This window comes from Nomascus leucogenys, chromosome 5 (genome assembly GCF_006542625.1).
Source record: "Nomascus leucogenys isolate Asia chromosome 5, Asia_NLE_v1, whole genome shotgun sequence".
Lineage (NCBI taxonomy): Eukaryota > Metazoa > Chordata > Mammalia > Primates > Hylobatidae > Nomascus > Nomascus leucogenys.
The window spans coordinates 59054089-59067705 of record NC_044385.1 but is presented as its reverse complement, the minus strand read 5'-3'; the positions used below and the strand labels follow the sequence as shown (position 1 = coordinate 59067705).

The following is a 13617-nucleotide window of genomic DNA, read 5'->3' as shown; positions in this document are numbered from 1 at the left end:
ATTGCCATGTTGATCTTGCATCACAGGGCAGGCCAAGAGCTCCCCTTCTAATGCCACTTGCCTAAGACAGGGTCCCATAACTGTAGTGTATCCCTTGTCTTTTTTTCCAATTTATTGGAGGAGGGCGCTCAGGGAAACTCTGTCTCCTCTGTGGCACCTTAACCTAGTAACAGGGAGGCTGAAGGAGGAGGCGGCGGTCAGGTAGGTGGATGGTTCCTCTTCCCTTTCCTTTTTAGGCTCTTCTGTGTAGAGCAGGGCCAAAGCAGCCCTGATTAAAGCCCATAACGTTAAAGATGTTACTAGGACCCGTTGCCCTTGCGCATGATGTCATTTAAGATATCCCCCCCACTTGCTCCCAGAGCTCTTGGTCTAACGTGCCTTCTTCTGGGAACCATGGCTTATTGAAAACAACAGTTTGCATTAGGCCCCTTAATTGAGCCTGCGAGACCGAGGCTCTGCTAGCTTTAAGCAGCTGTTTCAATACTTACATATAGTGTTGCTGTTGAGCTGATAACTGTTGTCCCATGATGAAACCCTAGGTTGAAAATTCCCTCAAACTTGGAAATCCCGAGCGGGCACCAATTACTTATTTCCCGCACAGTCTCTTCACCTCGTTTTTGGGAGTTCCATCGTGATCTGTTGCAGCATTCCTCACACAGGGCACCAGCTGCTGGGTCTGTCCCACAGACCCTGGCTGAACGATGGATGAAACGAGTACTCACACGCAGGTATATAGTGTAAGAGCAGCTAGGGGACTGCTCGGCACTAGTGGCCAAAGTGCGAGCAGGCAAACAGCCGGAGCTGCTTGCTTTTATTCAGTATAGACATAATGCTGAAAGCCTGGAGCAAAAACAATCTGTGGGTAATTAACATTATTGTTCCCTCAGGGAGCGGGTCACACATGTGGATGATCAAAGGTCAGCTCTTGGTCAATGTAAGTAAACAAGCCTGTTTATGATAAATTCCCCTATGCTTCCTGGTACCTACTCCTTGCCCTCTGCCTCAGGGTCAGAAAACAGCTGCCTTCAGCTTATTCTCCCTGGAGGCTATGCAGAGGCTTCCGACTTTTCAGATGGTGTGCTCCTTTCCCTATAGTTTCTCCCACCACTCTGACCGATCTTCTACAGGAATCATTCCTTGGCCAGGCTAGCCCTGATGTCCTCCCCCACTTTTTTTCTTTTTAAGAGTTGGGGGTTTCACTCTGTTGCCCAGGCTGTAGTCTAGTGGTGTGATCATAACCTTCAACTCCTGGGCTGAAGTGATCCTCCTGCCTCAGCGTCCCAAGTAGGTAGGGTTACAGGTGCACACCATCATACCTGGCTAACGTTCAAACGTCTGGGCTCAAATGATCCGCTTCAGTCTCCCAAAGTGCTGGGATTACAGGTGTGAGCCACTGCACCTGACATGTCCTCTCTTGATAGAGTGGACACTTGCTACCATCAGACCAGCAATGAAAAGCTGTCAATTCTTTGTCACTCAGATCAACTTTGATTAAAAGAATTATTACCAGCCAAGCACAGTGGCTCATGCCTGTAATTCCAGCACTTTTAGAGGCCAAGGTGGGAGGACTGCTTGAGCCTAGGAGTTAGAGACCAGCCTGGGCAACAGTGAGACCCCTGTCTCCACAAAAATAAATAATTAATGAAAAAGAATTATTTCCAAATAATTTGGGAATACAATAAGTATTATTCTGTATCTGGTACAACACTTGACATGACCCACAGAGCTAGGTTTTGGTAGACAGAGTTCACCAACAGTTAAATTCATGATAAAGATGAAAACACCTCCTGTTCATTGACTTTTTACTATGTGGAGGTTTTATGCTACGTTTTCATACATAGTCTTTCTTTTAATGTAATCTTCTTGACAGTCCTATGAAGGTCTCATTATTATCCACCCCTGTTTTGCAGATGAGAAGACTGGTTTCAGAAAAGTTGCGTGCTGAAGACTACAAAGCTGTTTGTAAGTTATCAAGCTAGGATTTGATCCCAGGTCTGCCTGATTCCAAATCCTGGACTCTTAACCATGACATAAGAGTGCCCTCTTGACTCCTATGATGGCATAAAGAATTGTATCAGAACGGGTAATCTGGCATTAAAACCCCTGTGCCGCAACAGTTAGTCTAATTTTTCTCTACAGCACCATCTGAAGATGCAACAAGGATAGGAACCACTGATAAGGTAGAACCTTTTATTGTCTGGCAGAGTAGAAGATGGAAGTTCTCCCCACCAGCCTTTCCACCTTGTAATGGATTTGAACCCTTGAAGCTTAGTGGGCAGTTTTGAGAATTACATGGGCTACAGGTGAAAACTTACACATTATAACCTTAATTTAACAGCCAGTTAAGACTTGAGTGTGGCAAAAGATTCATTTATTTATTCAATCAACTAACAATGTGGCACTACATACTATATTAAAATAAAAACATACGAATAAAATATAGCCACAAAAAATAGAGGATATTGTGACTATCCTCAAAGATACACATTTTAGGAAGAATGATGAGACTTTTGGTCATGCTTTCAAGCCAAAGGGCTATCATAAATGAAAAGGAAGATTGTTTGGGTCCTTGTCTGGCATCTTAAGTAGTTGTGTGATCTCAGAAGTCTCGGGCTTTAGCTTCCTCATCCACAATGAAAATTACAAAGAAAAATTGGGCTGGGCGCAGTGGCTCAGGCCTGTAATTCCAGCACTTTGGGAGGCTGAGGTGGGAGGACCACGAGGTCAGGAGATCAAGACCATCCTGGCTAACACGGTGAAACCCCTTCTCTACTAAAAATACAAAAAAAAAATTTGCCAGGTGTGGTGGTGGGCGCCTGTAATCCCAGCTACTCGGGAGGCTGAGGCAGGAGAATGGCGTGAACCCGGGAGGCAGAGCTTGCAGTGAGCTGAGATCGCGCCACTGTACTCCAGCCTGGGTGACAGAGCAAGACTCCGTCTCAAAAAAAGAAAAAAAGAAAAATTGAAAAAAGAAGCAAAACTGAAATCTTGATTTAGAGAAGTAGACTCTTTTTGAAGTAGAAGCAAAACAAATTTTGGAGAGCCAAATTTCTGTGAAATATTTTTGTCTTTAGCGGTCGTTTGTTTCAGTTATAACGGTTATAAATGGCACTTCATTTGATTTCTTTAAACATTTTACTTGGCCTGCTGTTTAATCAGACAAGGAAGCCAGGTATGTAGAACCGTGGTAACTCACGGTGCTGTAACTTCCTAGATGAAACGGCCGTGGCAGTTAAAACAAAACAAAACAAAAAAACATTTCTTGAATTCTGCCCTGTCAGTATTCAAACTAGTTTCAGAATCTAATGGACACACTGCCAAACCACCGATTAGCCATTTGAGGAGAGATGAAAGATGCCTATTTTTGTAGTGAATTCTCATAGGGTTATTTTCGTCTTATGAAATGGTGTAGCGGACTGCCCTTTTTCTCCTTTACTAAGTCACACTCAGCCAAAGCGGAAAACAAAGAAAAAAACCAAACCAAACCAAAAAAACGACAAAATAGACCGTACGCAAATAGAAAAAAAAAATAAAAACCGAAACACCTCCTAAAGCGTCGGTCGGGCTCTAGGTTAGCTTTGAGTCCCTGTGCTCCCTGCTTTGCTGGGAACACGGAGATCCATTGCTCCCTTTAGTTTTCTAAGTGTCGGAGCCTGGGGCGACGTCCACCACGGAAGGTCTCTCCCGGAAACGGTTTTCCGTCCCGCCACGCCGCCCGCCTATGTCGACCACTGGCCCGCTGCTGGTCGGAAGGCGGCGCGCAGTCCATCCCTCGCCGGGCAAAGCCCGTCGCTGTGGCATCACTGGGAGTTGTAGTTTCCCTGGGCTCAGCGGTGCCTGCGCTTTAGCGCAGAGGCGCGGGTGAGATCCTCACTTCCCACAGGGCCTCGGGACGGGGGCGGGGCTCCGACGCAGGCGGTGATTGTGGCGGCTCATTTGTAAACGCTGCGGAGATTCAGGCGTCGGTTCGTGCTGCTGAGCGGCCCGGGCTTCACGGAGCGGTAATTTGTGGGCGAAAGGAGCGGAGGAGCTCTTTGTCAGCCGCCCCGCGCCGGAGATGGACGGCGGTGGGCAGGCAGGGCTCCGCTCGGACCTCGGGGTTGGCTCGGCGGGGCGCGGAGGGAGCGGGGCGCTGGGGCGCCCTGCGGCCCACGGCAGTTCAGTGGCTTCGTTCATTCGCGCTGCTTTGTTCTTCGCAGAGCTGAGGAAGCCGGCCTCTCTGGGGTGTTTGGCTGTCCTGGCTGTGGCGGGACTTGAGTTCCTGTGGGCAGCGCAGCAGCCGCAGTCCGCTGGAGCAGGGTGGTGAAGTAGCGTTGCTGGCTGTCCTAAGGGCCCGTCTTGCCCAGCTTTGTCAAGGGCTTCTCTCTTGAAGCTTCGTGTGGATTCATGGCTTTCAAGGACGTGTTGTATTTTAGGGGACTGCTAAATCACTTCCCAAACCAACTAGTTACTTTTCACGGTCTAAGAGTGCCTTTGAATTTGCTGTTTGTATCCACTTTCCTCCCTCACCGTGCAGATAATTTATCTTTTTTTCATACTGCTTTAAAGAATGTTTACATAGCACTCTCTGGAGATTTCAAGGTTGTCAATTTGTTACATTTTTTAAAAGTTTTATTGAGGTATGATTGCCATACAATAAAAATGGCACATGTTTAAATGCATTCCATTTGATGAGTTTGACATACACGTGCACCCGTGTCCTTCAGATTTTGATATCTGTAAAGTCTGAGTCCACATGCTAATCCTATCTCGGCATATATATTATCAATGCTCCCTTTACCAAGACCTCAGTATCAGTAATAAGTAGCAGGTTCTGGTGAAGCTGTTTTTATACTTCATGCTGACATTAAATATATTTTTAGAATCGCGGTCATGAAATTGAAGGTATAGAAGGTGTGTTTGGTGGGGAGTTGGAGGGGGAGATGCAGATGTCTGGCTGCTGCATCCCAAGACTACTTGCACTTGTCAGTCTAGTAGGGAATTTTTCTAGTTTTCCATATTATGAAATGACCTTGTAGTTTGTCTCCCTTCTGAATTTGGATTTCGAAAGATTTTCTGCTAAGGTCATTGAAATTAAGCAAAGTTACGTGGTTGATTTTGAAAAAAAAAAGTCATTACTTTTTTTAGGTTGGTTTCCTACTGAAAAACAATTTGCTTAGAAAAAGTTTTTACAAATTATTCAGGAATAACAGATATCCAGTAAAGTGCGCTAATCTTAAGTGTACAGCCTAAATGTATCCACCCCCTGTATTAACCTTCCCAGTTGTTGAAGTCAAAAATTTGGAGATGAATCTCTTAAGTTTAACGTTTTATTTGGGAAGAATGGCAATTCCAGGCGTACAGACCAGGTGGTCTTCAGTATGTCCAAATAACAAAGAGAAAGCTGGAGGTTTTATAAAAAAGAGAATTGTTATATGTGTTGCTCTTTGAGAAAGTTCATTGGTTCTCCTAAGATTCTGGGGAGGCAGCAGGTCCTACCTAGTGGGCCATGGTGGAGGGCAAAATTAGTCCTACAATTGCAGCAAGTTACCTCACATCTATAGATCAAACTCGTCTCGGGTTACAACCGGCAGTTTCAGCATACTGACTTATAGAGAATTCCATTCTTGGAGCAAAGTTGTGTGTCCTGAGTGCCTTTCCCTCTTGACTTCTTGATTGTTTAGTTGGATATGACAAGAATGACCCAATTCGTATGATCAACTTTCACAGTCAGGACAACCCCCATTTTCCTGGATAACAACCAATATGCCTTTTGTAACTATGGATTTATATTGCCTGTTCTTCAGCTTCATATACATGGAAACATGGGCCAGGTGCGGTGGCTCATGCCTGTAATCCCAGCATTTTGGGAGGCCGAGCCAGGTGGATCACTTGAGGTCAGGAGTTTGAGAACAACCTGACTAACATAGTGAAACCCCGTCTCTACTAAAAATACAAAAAAAATAGCCGGGTATGGTGGTGCATGCTTGTAGTCCCAGCTACTCTGGAGGCTGAGGTGGGTGAATCGCTTGAACCCGGGAGGCTGAGGTTGCAGTGAGCCAAGATCACACCACTGCACTCTAGCCTGGGCAACAGAGTGAGACTCCATCTCAAAAAAAAAAAAAAGGAAACATATATTTGTCTGATGTTCACACATCATTCTTTATTTTTGTTACTGCCTGTGGCAGCAATTTTTGTTTTTGTTATTTTAAATGCCTGAGTAGCTGTGGTTCTCAAAGTGTGATACAGTGAGAAAATGTACATCACATTGGCATTTTTGTTTTTGGTTATTAAATGGTTGGCAGGCAATCATCTTGTTCCAAGAAAATCTTCAGTTGCAATTAATGGTACAGTAAGCCTTTATACAACTCTTCTACAACTCAACCAGGGAGCGATGGCAAAAACACAGTATCATTACGTTCACTGTCTTCTATGTCTTTTAACAGTTCTATAAACTGGCAGTTGATAGCATTTGTACATACTGAACAATTGTAACAGCTATATTCATGATACTATTCGTGGATTATGCTTCAGAAAACCAAACACAAGAATTTTCAATGTGTATTATACAGGAGAATGAATCAGCTAGGGAAACAGCAGTCTCTCTTTGTAAAATCCCATTAAATTCAGATTTTTTGCTTTATAGAATGACACCATCTGTCGTGATAGAAACTGATTTTTAGGCTGGGCACAGTGACTCACACCTGTAATACCAGCAGGAGGATATCTTGAGCCTATGAGTTCAAGATCAACCTGGGCAACATAGGGACACCCCGTTTCTACAAAAAAATTAAAAAATAAAAAATAAGCTGGGCATGGTGACACACACCTGTAGGCCCAGCTATTCTGGAGGCTGAGATGGGAGGATCACCTAAGCACTGGAGGTTGAAGCTGCAGTGAGCCATGATTGTGCCAGTGCACTTCAGCCTGGGCGACATTGTGAGACCCTGTCTCAGAAAAAAAAAAGAAAAAAAGTAATGTTTTCATATCTAGCTAAAATTCTTCTGTCAGACATAAAATACTGGGTGCAGGGCTCACGCCTGTAATCCCAGCACTTTGGGAAGCCAAGGTGGGAGAATGGCTTGAGCCCAGGATTGTGAGACCAGCATGGGCAACATAGGGGGACCACTCTTTACAAAAACTTAAAAGATTAGCTGGGTGTGGTGGTGTATGCCTGTGGTCCCGGCTACTCCAGAGGCTTGAGGTGGGAGGATCACTGGGGCCTGGGTGGTAGAGGCTCCACTGAGCCCTGATCATGCCACTGCACTCCAGCCTGGGTGACAGTGAGACCCTGTCTCAAGGAAAAAAAAAAAAAAAAAAGATTAAAAAATATCCATGCCACAGGTTCAGTTTTAAGGCTTTGAATTGATATCATCTCTTTGTAAATTTAGATAATCTGTGAGATAAAACACACCTAAATTGGTGATTGGTCAGTCTCTCATTGCATTACTCAGACAAAGCTAAAGACAAGTGCTTGTAATTTTTTACAGCTTTGAACCTGGATGGTAATAGAAGGGTCTGTGGACAATTGTTTGGTCACTTCATTGAAAATTTTTCACTTTTTAGAAAATATCTTTAACCTTTTAATTAAAATGTCTTTTTAAATCTCACAATGTTCTAACAAAATTTCCTAAACTCAGATAACCTATTTACCTCCTTTTCATCTGAAAATAATTTTCTTTTTTCTTTTCATTTCTATCTCTTTCTCTCCCCTCATCCTCCTTCCTTCCAGGCTTTTTTATAACTGGCCAAAGTTAAAAGCTCAGATTCTGTTCAAAATCATAAAACTTTTTTTTTGTTGGATATTTAGTTCTGACACAGGTGACTAATTACAGTTGACTCTCGAACAACATGAGTTTCAACTTTGTGGTTTCGCTTATGCTTGGATTTTCTTCCGCTTCTGTCACCCTTGAGACAGCAAAACCAACCCTTTATCTTCCTAAGCCTAGTCCAATGTGAGGACTAGTGACACAAAGACCTTTACTATCCATTAAGTGAAAGTGGATCATCATAAAGGTCTCCCTGCATATCTTTTATATGTTTATGTTTTTTAGACACCAAGTATGAAGTCTGAAGACCTTTATGATGATTCATTTCCACTTAACCAATAGTAAATATGTATTTTTTATTATTTTCTTAACTTTTTTTCTCTAGGTTACACTATTGTAAAAATACTGTATATAATACACATAACATACAAAATATGTGTTAACTGTTATCGATGAGGCCTCCAGTCAACAGTGGGCTATTAGCGGTTAAGTTTTGGAGAAGTCAAAGTTATACTTAGATTTTCGGTTGCATGGGGAGTTGGTCCCCCAACCCTTACTGTGTTGTTCAAGGGTCAACTGCATATCAATTTGTTTTTTTATTATTGAGAATAAACTTATAAAAAATTGCTGTATTTTTGCTGATAATGTCTCAATATTAGTTATCTTAAAATTTTTTTAAACTTTTTCTGTTCGCTTTGCCACAGCAAATTGTGGTTGCCATTTGATGTGAAACTTGTGAGGTGCCTCCTTCCAGTCTTTTTTCCTTCACTGTTCTGGTCATAGTACTAGCTTCTGCATCTCCACTTGAGTCTTCCATAGTGTAGCTTTGTTTTAAATTTTAAAAATTGTTCATACATATTTTTCAAACTAGAAAAATATGCCATAATTAAAATATTAAACATTTCAACTTAATTACTGCTATGGCCTGAATATCCGCTCCAAAACTCCTGTTGGAAACTTAATTCCCAATGCAACAGTGTTGAGAGGTGAGAAATTTAAGAGGTGATTAGGTCATGAGGGTTCCACCCTAAAGAATGGATTAATGCTGTTATCTCAGAAGTGGGTTACTGATTTCAGGGGTGGCTTTGTTACAAAAGAGAGCCTCTCTCTCACAGGCTGTTTTGCCTTTGTACTCTTCCCCCATGGGGCAACCCTTGCCAGTTGCCAATGCCATGCTTTTGTTTTTCCCAGCTCCAGAACTGTGAGAAATAAATTTCTTTATAAATTACCTAGTCTCTTCTCTGGTATTCTTTATAGCAGCAGAAAATGGACCAAGATAATTACCAATTACAATTTAAGTAGATCACTGTAACTTGTACTGTTTTCATAAACTATTCAAATAGATGCATAACAGTGTTATGTCCATGTGTTGAAAAAAAATTATTCAAACAGAATCAGTCCATTGACACTGATGAGATTGCAGACATGTTTCTTTGCAATCTGGGAGGTGATGCACACTGACATGGGCTTCAGTACAGCAGCATCTTATGCCATGCAGTGGTTAAAGTGAAATGCCGTCCTACCAAGAGAATAAAGTGTTTAAGAGAAAAATATTTTGTACTTACTCACTTTTAAAATTTAATTAACTTCAATTAAAGTGGAAAATTCAGTTCTTCAGTCACGTTAGCCACATTTCAAGTGCTCAGTAGCCACGTGACTAATGGTTGCCGTACTAAATGCATAGATCCATGTAATTGTAATTTATTTATTTATTTTTGAGACAGAGTCTGGCTCTGTCCCCCAGGCTGGAGTGTAGTGGCGCGATCTCGGCTCACTGCAAGATCTGCTGCCTCCCGGGTTCACGCCATTCTTCTGCCTCAGCCTCCCGAGTAGCTGGGACTACAGGCGCCCGCCACCACGCCCGGCTAATTTTTTGTATTTTTAGTAGAGACAGGGTTTCACTGTGTTAGCCAGGGTGGTCTCGATCTCCTGACCTCGTGATCCGCCCGTCTTGGTCTCCCAAAGTGCTGGGATTACAGGCATGAGCTACCACGCCCGGCCGTAAATGCATTTTTTTGTCTTTATTTCTTATAATACACACTGTTGTGCACTTTGTCTTTGTAACTAGCAACATATCTTGGATATATTCACTACTTCCATATCAGTAAAGAGCTTACTTGTTCTTTTTAACAGTTGCATAATATGATTACCATGATTAGCTGATCTCCTGTTAATGGACATTTACTTTCAGTTTATTGCAAATGTGAGTTTATGCCAGTACAACTGTGGGACAAAATGCCTAGATGTGAAATTGCTGAGTCAAAGTTCCTCTGCATTTACAGTTGGCTGGATGTTGTCATATTGTCCTTCAAAATGTTGTACCAGTTTATTTGCTCAGTAAATACTTCATGAAAGAGTTTCTTCAAGTTGAATGGTGAAAAACAAACAAAAGCAAAAAAGAGTTTCTGTTTTTCATACTGGGTATTACCAGTTTTTAGTCTTTGACAACCCAGGGTGGGGAAAAAATGGTAATGTTACTGTTTTCATTTCCATCTCTTCAGTGGAGTGAGAATGCTTTTAATGTTTTGGCATCTGTATTTCTTTTTCTGTTTATGTTTTTTATATGTTTATGTTTTTTAGACACCAAGTGTGAAATGACATACATGTTTGCCTCCACATTGCCCTTTTTCCTTTTCCTTTGATTATGTATATATTTTGCTGTATTATATTGTTAAAGTCTAGAATTGTGTCTGGAAAGTAGTGTGAGATGTTATTCCACTTCAGTACTAGACTCTTCCCATCTCCTCAAGAACATGACTGTGGCAATTCTCCCCTTTCTCCATCCTCATCAGCCTACACATGCTTTTATTTCTCCTATTGTAAAAAATACTCCTCTTCACCTTACTTTTCTATGTAATTCCTTTCCTTTATAACAGAACTCCTGGTGTTAGCTGTGCCTACTGTCTTCAATTTCTTATTCTGTCATGCATCCTCTCCACTCAAGCTTTTGCTGTCCCTGCCTTCAACTACTCTCATCGAAGTTCTCATGACCTTTACTTTGCCAAATTCAGAGGTCAGTTCTCAGTTCTCCTTACCCTTCATCTGTTCACAGCATTTAACATAGCTCTTTCCTCCTTGAAACACTTTCATCACTTAGCCTCAAGAACACTACACTTTTTGCCTCTATCTGTTTTTTTTTTTTTTTTTTTGAGATGGAGTCTTGCACTTGTTGCCCAGGCTGGAGTGCAATAGCGCAATCTCGGCTCACTGCAACCTCCGCCTCCTGGGTTCAAGCAATTCTCCTGAGTAGCTGGGATTACAGGCTCCCACCACCACACCTAGCTAATTTTTTGTATTTTTAGTAGAGATGGGGTTTTGCCATGTTGGCCAGACTGGTCTCGAACTCCTGACCTTAGGTAATCCACCCGCCTCGGCCTCCCAAAGTGCTGGGATTACAGGCATGAGCCACTGTGCTCGGCCACCTCCTCTCTTTTTGACTGCCCTCAATCCCTCATTGATCTCATCCAGTGTCAAGGCTTTAAATACCATCTTTATGCTGAGGATGTCCAAATTTATGCTTCACAGCCTTGGCCTCTTTGGTGAGTTCCATTCTGGTGCATCCAGCTGCTGACCCAGTGTCTCTACGTGCATATTTCATAGGCATCTTAAAATGTCCTAAATTCAACTCTTGGTCTCTGATTCCCCAAAACCTGTTTCAATCCTCCATCTTCCCCATTTCAATGAATGGCAAATCTGTTCTTCCAGGTGCTCGGCCAGGAAATTTTAAGAAATGAGGGGGAAGATGCCATTGATCTCTGGAGGTTGGTAGACAATAAAGGAGGGGCAGTAGATTGTATAGTTTGGTCATATGAGAGTCAGAATTGCTTTTTATTAATTTATTAGTAATTTATTTATTTATTATTTTTTGAGATAGAGTCTCACTCAGTTGCCTAGGCTGGAGTGCAGTGGTGTGATCTTGGCTCACTGCAGCCTTTGTCTCCCAGGTTCAAACGATTCTCCTGCCTCAGCCTCCTGAGTAGCTGGGATTACAGGTGTGCACCCTGACGCCCGGCTAATTTTTTTGTATTTTTATTAGAAACGGGGTTTCACCATGTTGGCCAGGCTGGTCTCGAACTCCTAACTTCAAGTGATCTGGCTGCCTTGGCCTCCCAGAATGCTGGAATTACAGGCGTGAGTCACCACACCCGACTTATTTATTTTTTGAGACAGGGTTTTGCTGTATTGCCCAGGCTGGAGTGCAGTGACACAATCATGGCTTACAGCAGCCTCGACCTCCTGGGCTCAAGCAATCCTGCCACCTCAGAACTCCCAAGTAAAATTGCTTTTTATGGTCTAGAAAAGGAGTATAGTCTGGAAGGAGAAAAAGAATAAGAATATATGTTTTGTCTCCAGGCTCAGTGATACTGGAGTATGGGCTCCATGCAAACAGATGTTCTCAGGAAGGTGAGGGAGTGCTCAGAGAAGAGGTTGAGGATAATGGGGATTTTGCTGATGATGGACTGTGAGTGTTTTGGGGCTCGGATGTTTGGGAGATGGAGCAGAATAAGGTGTGGGCATTACTGTGTAAGAAGTGAAGCCTGGCTCTGGATCTCAGGGCTTCCTGTGCTGAGTGATATAATAGGTTTAAATAGGTAGGTAATGGTGATGGGGTTTGAGAACTGGGGGTTTCTGAAGGAATGGGGTGTCAGTGGGAGTGTCTTGCAGATGAAGGTTAGGAAGGCTGGGTGGCTGGGTCTTACCCTGCCCCTGATAGCTACACAACTTGCACCTTCTCCTTCCCTTGGTCCTTAATTTTACCTTCTAAATGAGGATGCTGTCCACCCTGTCTAAAGTTACAACCTTCTTTTCCCACATGGCTTTTATTTTTCCCCTTTGCACTTACTGCTATTTAACATATTGTATAATGTGTGTGTGCGTGTGTGTGTGTCTTCCCCACTAGACTTTGATTTATGAACTGCTGTGTACCCAGGGGCGAAAACAATATCTGGCACAGAGTAAGAACCCAATAAATGTTAGTTGAGTAAAATCAGACACACACAGAGGCAAGGCTTATCTTCTCTGTTATGTCCTGTTTAAATATATCTATCACACAGTGCAAAGTTACAGTAGGAATTTGGTTAATTTTAAAGTCTGATAACTCACACAGAGTTGTGGCATGAGCCAGTGTAATTTTCATTGGCTTATGCCATAAGAATTACATTTCTCCTGCCTGCCAGACATGGTGCTTGGCAGTAGTGAATATGTAGATATCTTCAAGGAACTTCACGGATTAGTAATGAACATGAAAGCAAAATGCCACTAATAATGAGATAAGTGCTAGAAGAGTGACGTCACTATTTTACCTCTAGGAATACAGATGAGGGGCTATCTGGTGGGTGAGGTGTTAGTAGGGAGACGAGAGAGGAAGGGACAGGTGAAACAGTGCCAGGTAAAGCCACGAGTGCTGGTGGTGACTTTTGTTCTAGAACTAGGGAGAAAACAGGTTCACCAATTGGGCAAATAAGCAATGTTGAACTAGGGCCAGAAGCAAGAAAGTGCTTAGTGTGGGTAATATCTGATAGACTATACTAGACTATACTCCTTTTCTAGACTTTTTTTTTTTTCTTAAGTGAATAACTTAAAAGGTATTTTATCTTCCATTGTTTGGTTCATCTAATATAGCACTTGTATAAAATCATTAGTAATTGAATGGTTAGGGCAAAAAGGATCTTAGGTTTTTGATCTACTCAATTTGGTTATTTTTAAGACTTAAAAAAAGTAGCTCAATGCCCAATTGCTTTGCTAGTTAAGGTCTTTTGTATATGAAATATTGAGGACATTTTTATGCCAGGTTGAGGTTTGGGCTCATTTTGGGTAGGACATCTAATGGCTTTACCTAATACATTTTGTTGACTATTTTTGTCTACAG

The 13617-nt window shown here is 42.4% G+C and overlaps 1 long non-coding RNA gene across 1 annotated transcript; it reads left to right on the top strand.

The window, feature by feature from the left end:
- Positions 1-299: 299 nt before the first annotated feature.
- Positions 300-2116, top strand: LOC115835171. Its single transcript, XR_004030132.1, has 2 exons — positions 300-934; positions 1911-2116. It is a non-coding gene; the product is annotated as an uncharacterized LOC115835171 (long non-coding RNA).
- Positions 2117-13617: the final 11501 nt, after the last annotated feature.